The 7,117-nt window shown below is 38.3% G+C and overlaps 1 pseudogene; it reads left to right on the top strand.

Moving 5' to 3' along the window:
• The first annotated feature begins 4,517 nt into the window (after positions 1-4,517).
• LOC141511316 (mitogen-activated protein kinase 6 pseudogene) lies at positions 4,518-6,682 on the top strand (annotated as a pseudogene).
• Positions 6,683-7,117: the final 435 nt, after the last annotated feature.

Genomic DNA, 7,117 nt, shown 5'->3' with positions numbered 1-7,117 from the left:
GTTTGGAAGTTTTATTGGCATGTAACTGAATAAGTAATTTAAATTAGGTAGAATTATCATTTTATTATATTACCTCAGCCTACCCATGAGCAAAGACATTTGCCTAGTCATTTAATTCTTATTTTATTGAAGTAAATAGTGTTTTATAGTTGTTTTCATGTAGTCTCTGAGTCTGGCTTGCCAGGTAACTACCAAGTATTTTATGTTGTCTATAATTAATTTGAGTGGAATTTGTATTTCTAGCTCTTGCTGCTCTGTCTTGCTAGAAATATATAGAAATGGTGATAATTTTTGTGAGTTTATTTTATATCCTTCTACCTTGCTAAAGTTGATAATTATTATAGGTAGTTTTTAGATGATATTCTACTGTTAGTTAACATCATATTTTCTGCTGAGTGAAATTTTTGTTTCTTCAATTACCTTTTCTAATTCCTTAAAATTTGTTTTCTTCTTTTATTAAGACTAAGATTTCTAATACAATATTGGATAATAGTTTTGATAACAGACATACTTGCTTCATCTCTCATCTCATTAAGAATGTTTCTAGATTCTCCCCATGAAATGTAATGCTTGTTGATGATTTTAAACAGAGGATGCTTTATTGTTTTAAGGAATACTCCATTTAATCCTGTGCTCTCTAGTGTTTTTAATAGGAATGGGTACTGCAATTTGTCAAAAGTTTTTTTTTTTTTTTGATTTCTGGCCTAGATGGTAGAGAATAGACAGGTACTGTTTTAAGCTCTCCTGGCTTTCCCTCAAAATGGACATGAATAAAACCTACTAACAGATTTTGGATCGACTCAACACACAAGATAATAGAGGCATCACCTTCCAGCAAGGTCTGTCATGGGGTAAGCATGGGTGTGCCCCAGACAGAAAGCAGAGGAGGCAGGTTGAGGCCAGGGACTAACCTGCAAAAGATGGTGTTGGTAGTGGAATTCTATGCAGTGAGCCCAATGGGTAAACTGGGAAAGTTTCAGCATGGTTGCCCAGGACACTCATTCAGTCAGATTGGCTAGTCTGAATTGTCCAAATAGGTGCTGCTGTTCCCAGTGGAGCACCCCACATTCTTCTGGGAGGACCCAGTACAAACAAAGAAATAGTCCTGGGTTTTCTCACCTTTTCCTAAGGTCTGGGTGTGAGTGGCAGAACTTCCCCACCACAGACTATCCAGAGAGATCTTCTGGCATTTCTAGTTCTGATGGCCATGTCCTGGGACAGCTTTGTGTGAGTGTAGACCAGATCTAGTCCCTGGTCTAGGGATTGGGTCACTGACAATCATAAAACAGATAATACAGAGAAAGCTTCTGGCTATCCTTTCTGGTTGATCAATGCTGTAGCCCCTTGGAGTTCCTAACTCTGTGAGCAAGATCTCCAGTTTTCTCAAAACTGAACACTGAATATTACTTTGGAATTGCTAGGTCAGAAAGGGAGAACAAAAGTGATACTATATGAGAATCCTGAGAAGAGAATATAAATTGGTCTCCAGCCCAGAAAGACTTCTTAAAAAAGATTAGAAAGTAGTTTAAAGGTCAAATGGAAAATTGAGAAAATAAATGCAAGAGAAAATTAACACCATGAATTACAACAAAAATGGCATAATAAAGCAAATGCTTTAAAAATACAATGGGGGGGGGCAGAGCCAAGATGACAACAGGAGAAGATCCTCTCTTAAGAGCTCTCTCTCTAATATTTCCAAACTGATAAAAATAACTACTCTAACTAAATTTTCAAGAGACAGAACCCACAGAGGGATCCAGTGAGGCAGTTCTCAAACACAAGGTAACCTGGAAAGTAGCAGAAAGGCTCCACTCCATTGAGTTAGAGGGGTGGCCACTGGAGTGAAGGAACTTCAGTCTCCCAGGGTCCTAGGAGCTGTAGCTTATGGCAGCAGGGGGAAGTTTCTTCACCTCCAGCCCGGGGAGGACTTGGCACAACTTGGAAGATCAGCAGGGGACTTCTGCCAGAGTGAGTGTGTGGCTGTGGCAGCCCAGATCCAGGAACCAGAAGCAGACAGAGCCAGTAAGCAGGAACCCCTAGGCTTGAGTACTGAGCCTATGTGGGGGAGAGGAGAGAGACTGCTGAGGTCTGTCGCCTGTCCCTGGAATGGGACTCTGGGGCTCTGATCACATTCAGATCCTGATCACAGTCTAGGCCCACCAAAGAATAGCAGCCCCCCTCCCCCACCTCAGCCCCTTGGTGGAGGGGTATGCTTGTGGTCATTCACATATCAGGAATGAAGACAGAGTTTCACACAGGAAGATCCTTGTGTGTGTGGGGTGTCCTAATAATACACAAAAGGTCAGGAAGAACCCCCAAACCAGACATAGGCTGGAGAGATGAGTAAGCAGAGAAAAAATAGGAACACCATTGAAAAATACTGTGTCTATGATCCCAAAAAGGATAAAAATATTCAATCTGAAGAGGAAGTACAAGCTCCTGCAACTAAAGACTCCAAGGAAACAAAAATTAGGCTCAGGCTATGACAGAGCTCAAAAATGATTTTGAAAATCAAGTGAAGGAGACAGAAGATAAATTGGGAAAAGAAATGAGAGAGATGCAGGAGAAACATGAAAATGAAGTCAGCAGCTTAGTCAAGGAGATCCAAAAAAATGCTGAAGAAAATACCATGTTAAAAACCAGCATAGGTCAGATGGATAAAATAGTTCAAAAACTTATTAAGGAGGAGAATGCTTTAAAAGCAGAATTGGCCAGATGGAAAAAGAGATAATAAAGCTCTATGAAGAAAACAAATCCTTCAGATATAAAAGGTACCTGAGGGTAGTTGCTGATTTTATGAGAAATCAAGACACAATACTTCAAAACCAAAGGAATGAAAAAATAGAAGAAATTGTGAAACATCTCATTGGAAAAACAACTGATCTGGAAAACAGTTTTAGGAAAGATAATTTGAAAATTATTGGGATACCTGAAAGTCATGATAAGGAAAATAGCCTTGAAATCATTTTCAAAGTATTACTACAGGAAAATTGCTCAGATATTCTAGGAGCAGAGGACAAAATAGAAATTGAGAGGATCCACCAATCTCCCAAAGAAAGAGATCCAATAAAATCAATGCCCAGGAATATTATAACTAAGGTCCGGCACTCCCAAGTCAAAGAGAAAGTATTACAAGCAGCCAGAAGGACACAATTCAAATATCCTAGAGCTGCAGTCAGGATCACACAGGAATTAGTAACAAATATATTAAGGGATCATAGACCTTGCAATATAATATTCCAGAAGGCAAATGACAATCAACCACACAGAAAAACTGAATGTATTCTTCCAGGGAAAAAATGGACTTCCAATGAACCAGGGGAATTTCAAATATTCCTGTGAAGCATAGAGAGTGGAAGAGAAAGAGAAATTATGACAGACTTAATGATGATAAATTACATGTATTCCTGCTTAGAAAATGATGCTAATGATACTCATATGAACTTTCTAGTTTAATAGAGCAGGTAGAAGGAGATTTTATAGATGGAGCAGAGGTGAGAGCTGAATTTGAACATATAATATATTGTCTAAATAGAGTCAATGGCTAAAAGGGAAATGTAATTGGAGAAAGAAAAAGGAGAGGTGGAATAGGCTAAGATATTTCATATAATAAGATTTTTTTTAATACAATGAACTATTGCAGTGGTATGGAAGGGGGAAAGGCAAGGGAGAATGAGGGAACCTTCACTCTCATCAGAAGTGTCTAGGAGAGGAAACAGCATATATACTCAAAGGGGTATGGACATCTAGATTAAGAAGGGTCGGGGTTACATGTTCGCGACTGCGGCAAAGCGAGAGCCTCAGAGACCACGTGGCCACCAGCACCACCCCGGAGACTGCAGCCTGCCCTTGGGGCTCCCTGTGGGCCCCGCACTGCCTCAGTGAGTTGGAGAAGTTCCGTTGTCACAGAGTAAGATAGATGGTAGCTTTGTGATTGTGGTGAGCTGAAGCCACCTGAACACTAACAAAAGACATCTTCTATAAACCAACAGCTGCTTTTGCTTCCTAGTCAAATAAACAGTAAACAAAGAGAAAAAGAAACAAAACTAACCTAGTGCTTACTGGCAACCTAGAAATGATTCTGCTCAGGACCAATCCAACACTGAATGTATCTGCACTATGAGGAGAATGTTCAGAGAAGCCTATTGTGTGCATATTTATTTACTTTTTTGTTAAATGTTAACTCGTTTAGCAAAATAAAGCTGAGTGCATAGTATGTCATTTCATTCCGTTTGAATATTTTTTTAAATGTCTGCAGAGTTGCTGCCCCCATCTTGAGCTATGGATACCGCAATCTTTCTAATTCTCAGTATGAGTTAGAGCTTACAAGCTGTAAATTTAAAGGGAACTCACCAGGCCTGGTTGGCACATGCAATGAGTATGAAGAAACCATCTTGCAGTGGAAGCAGCATTATTTTTCTCCCTTTTTGAAAGATCTTTCTTTTTTGATGCCAGTTCCCTTCCATGTTTATACAAGTTCATCATTTTGAAAGGAAAATTATATTAAGTATTTCAAAATGGCAGAAAAGTTTGAAAGTCTCATGAACATTCATGGTTTTGGTCTGGGCTCTCAATATATGGACTTAAAACCATTGGGTTGTGGTGGCAATGGCTTAGTTTTTTCTGCTGTCGATAATGACTGTGACAAAAGAGTGGCTGTCAAGAAAATTGTTCTTACAGATCCCCAGAGTGTTAAACATGCTTTACACGAAATCAAAATTATTAGAAGACTCGACCATGATAACATTGTGAAAGTATTTGAAATTCTTGGTCTCAGTGGAAGTCAGTTAACAGATGATGTGGGCTCTCTGACAGAACTGAACAGTGTCTACATTGTTCAGGAGTACATGGAGACAGACTTGGCTAATCTGCTAGAGCAGCGCCCTTTATTGGAGGAGCATGCCAGGCTTTTCATGTATCAGCTGCTACGTGGGCTCAAGTATATTCATTCTGCAAATGTACTGCACAGAGATCTCAAACCAGCTAATCTTTTCATTAATACAGAAGATTTGGTGCTGAAGATAGGTAACTTTGATCTTGCCCTGTTCATGGATCCCCATTATTTCCATAAGAGTCATCTTTCTGAAGAATTGTTTACTAAATGGTAGAAATCTCCACGACTTTTACTTTCTCCTAATAACTATACTAAAGCCATTGACATGTGCTGCAGGATGCATCTTTGCTGAAATGCTGACTGGGAAAACCTCTCTTTGCAGGTGCACATGAACTTGAACAGATGCAGCTGATTTTAGAATCTATTCCTGTTGTACATGAGGAAGATCATCAGGAGCTTCTCAGTGTAATCCCAGTTTACATAAAAAATGATATGACTGAACCACACAAACCCTTAATTCAGCTGCTTCCAGGAATTAGTCATGAAGCACTTGACTTCTTGGAGCAAATTTTGACATTTAGTCCCATGGATCGATTGACAGCAGAAGAAGCTCTGTCCCATCCTTATATGAGCACTTATTCCTTTCCAATGGATGAACCAATTTCAAGCCATCCTTTTCACATTGAAGATGAAGTTGATGATATTTTGCTCATGGATGAAACTCATAGTCACATTTATAATTGGGAGAGATACCATGAATGTCAGTTTTCTGACCACAACTGGCCCATTCACAACAATTTTGATATTGAAGAATTTCAGCATGATCCAAGGGCTCTCTCTGATGTCACCAATGAAGAGGAAGTACAAGTAGTTCCTCGAAAATACTTGGATGGAGACTGTGAAAAGTATCTGAAGGATCCTGCCTTTGATACCCATTTCTCTACTGAGCCTTGTTGGCAGTATCCAGATCATCATGCAAATAAGTATTGTGATCTGGAATGTAGCCACACTTGTAACTACAAAATGAGATCATCATACCTAGATAACTTAGTTTGGAGAGAGAGTGAAGTTAACCATTACTATGAACCCAAACTTATTATAGATCTTTCTAATTGGAAAGAACAAAGCAAAGAAAAATCTGATAAGAAAGGCAAGTCAAAATGTGAAAGGAATGGATTGGTTAAAGCTCAAATAGCTCTTGGGGAAGCATCACAGCAACTGGTTGAAAAAGAAAAGGAGAAGAATCAAGGATTTGACTTTGATTCCTTTATTGCAGGAACTATTCAACTTAGTTCACAACATGAGTCTATTGATGTTGTTGATAAATTAAATGACTTGAATAGCTCAGTGTCCCAATTAGAATCGAAAAGTTTGATATCAAAGTCAGTAAGTTGGGAAAAACAGGAAAAAGGCATGGAAAATTTGGCTCATTTAGAAGCTTTGTACCAATCTTCTTGGGATAGCCAGTTTGTTAGTGGTGGGGAGGAATGTTTTCTCATAGATGAGTTTTGTTGTGAAGTAAGAAAGGATGAACAAATAGAGAAGGAAAACGCTTATACCAGTTACTTGGACAAGTTCTTTAGCAGGAAGGAAGATACTGAAATGCTAGAAACTGAGCTAGTAGAGGATGGCAAGCTCAGGGAAAGAGAAAGTGAGGAGGGTTTTCTTAATCATAGTTGGGAGTTCCTCTTTAACAAGCAGCTTGAGTCTATAGGCATCCCACAGTTTCATAGTCCAGTTGGTTCACCACTTAAATCAATACAGGCCACATTAACACCTTCTGCTATGAAATCTCCCCCCCAAATTTCCTATAAAACTTACAGCAGCATTCTGAAACATCTGAACTAAAAACACTCAGCAGACAGTTCTTTTTGTATTCATCAAATGTGTTTTGTCTTTTTTATTACTAGTATAAGTCATTTTTACTTGAATCAGGAAGTGTCATTTTAGTATGAATTTCATTAGTTCTTGGTTTTTAAAATCCAGAATTACTTTCTATACATGAAATAGTTTTCATTTTATACTGGCATGTCGTTTGTACACAAAATTAAAAAGAATAGAGCAAAATAATGCAATGCAGGAGGAGACAAAAGAAATGCACTAAGCCATGTAAAAACATTCTCTCAGTAAAGTGATTATCTGTTTTACAGGAAAAAAATCTTGTCTTGAAATTTACACAGTGAGACTTTACATAATTTACATAATTACATGAAAATAACTATTTTTTTCCTAAAACATTTTTTCATTCATGGTTATTTTCAAGTTTTTCCTACTGTACAAATT

Source organism: Macrotis lagotis, chromosome 2 (assembly GCF_037893015.1).
Source record: "Macrotis lagotis isolate mMagLag1 chromosome 2, bilby.v1.9.chrom.fasta, whole genome shotgun sequence".
NCBI classification, from domain to species: Eukaryota; Metazoa; Chordata; class Mammalia; order Peramelemorphia; family Peramelidae; genus Macrotis; species Macrotis lagotis.
The sequence above is the reverse complement of the archived record's forward strand: the minus strand, read 5'-3'. Positions and strand labels throughout refer to the sequence as shown.